Genomic DNA, 1,315 nt, shown 5'->3' with positions numbered 1-1,315 from the left:
ACTGGCGTCGCGCCATGGCCGCGGCGCCTCAACCGCTCCAGAACGGCCGCCCCCGCCCCGGGCCGCACAAAAGGGGAAGCGGCCGGAGCGGCAGCACCGCCTCACAGCATCCGCGGCTCTCATTGGCCGCGAGCGCCCTTTCACACGCCGTGACGCAGGGTGCGGGGTGACGCAAAAAGTAAGCCGCGCCTCCCAACGGGGAAGGAGCTGTATAGCTACGGCTCTGTGGCCCTGCCTTCCACTTCCGCCAGTGGAGGGTCCACGTGGCTTTGCGGGCTGGCGCCCCCAGCAGCTTCAGACCGTGGAGCTGGAGTGTTCTCAGTGGTGTTAGACGGCAGATCAAGGAGCAATGGTCTCAAGTTGGTGCAGGGGAAGTTTCGGTTGGACATTATGAAAAAATCTCTCACAAAAAGTAGCAAAGCATTGGAACAGGTTACCCAGAGAGATGGTGGAAGGTCCATCCTTGGAGATTTCCAAAACGCAGCTAGACAAAGCTTTGGCTGGGATGATCTAGTTGGGGATGGTCCTGCTTTGGGCCCCATTCTGCCTCCTGCTAGCCCCTTTGCCCTGGATTGGGACCCTAGCCCATCTGCACCCAGATCCAATGTGTTATGCAGCCCGCAGGACTTCCCCTAGGTCCAGAAATTTGGTAGCAGGGAAGCATTGCTGCTTCCATTCACTCGCCACCAAATTTTCACAACCCTGGGGCCCCCTGCAGGCCAGATGGCATGGTTCCCTATGCCAGGTACGTACTGGCCACAGGCTGGGGGTTGAGCACCCCAATGCAGACTAAGATTCCTCACATTTTGAAAATGTCACATGCGGAGAAAGGAAATTATTGCCCCAAATAACAACAGGCAAATCAGCAACAGATGCAGATTGATGATTTGGGGATGGGAAGGTATGGATCTTCCAGAAATGGGCCAATACAAGGGCAAAGATTAAGAGCAAACTTGTGCTATAAAAACTATTATGACTGCAGAATTCTGTCAAGCAAAGCATGGCCATAGAACCCCCAGATTTCAAAACAACAGGACACCACCAGGGCTGGATTATGACAGGGTAGTGATGTAAAAATCACGGTTTGTTTCTTTGGAGGCTCATGAATAATAATCCTTTAGGCACACATTGTTGGTAATACAAAAGGTATATATTTGCAAATAAGGTCAGAGAGAGAAGACAAAAGACCACACTCTCTGCCTGCGGGGAACACTTCTTAGCAGGCTTTTATCCCCTCTCTCCTGAGCACGTGTGCAGAAGCAGGAACTCTTACAACTCATTTCCGGTTCATACAAACATATATGAAATGACGTCA

This window comes from Crocodylus porosus, unplaced genomic scaffold (genome assembly GCF_001723895.1).
Source record: "Crocodylus porosus isolate Cpor-Errol unplaced genomic scaffold, CroPor_comp1, whole genome shotgun sequence".
In the NCBI taxonomy this organism is placed as follows: Eukaryota; Metazoa; Chordata; order Crocodylia; family Crocodylidae; genus Crocodylus; species Crocodylus porosus.
This window is presented reverse-complemented; position numbering follows the sequence as displayed.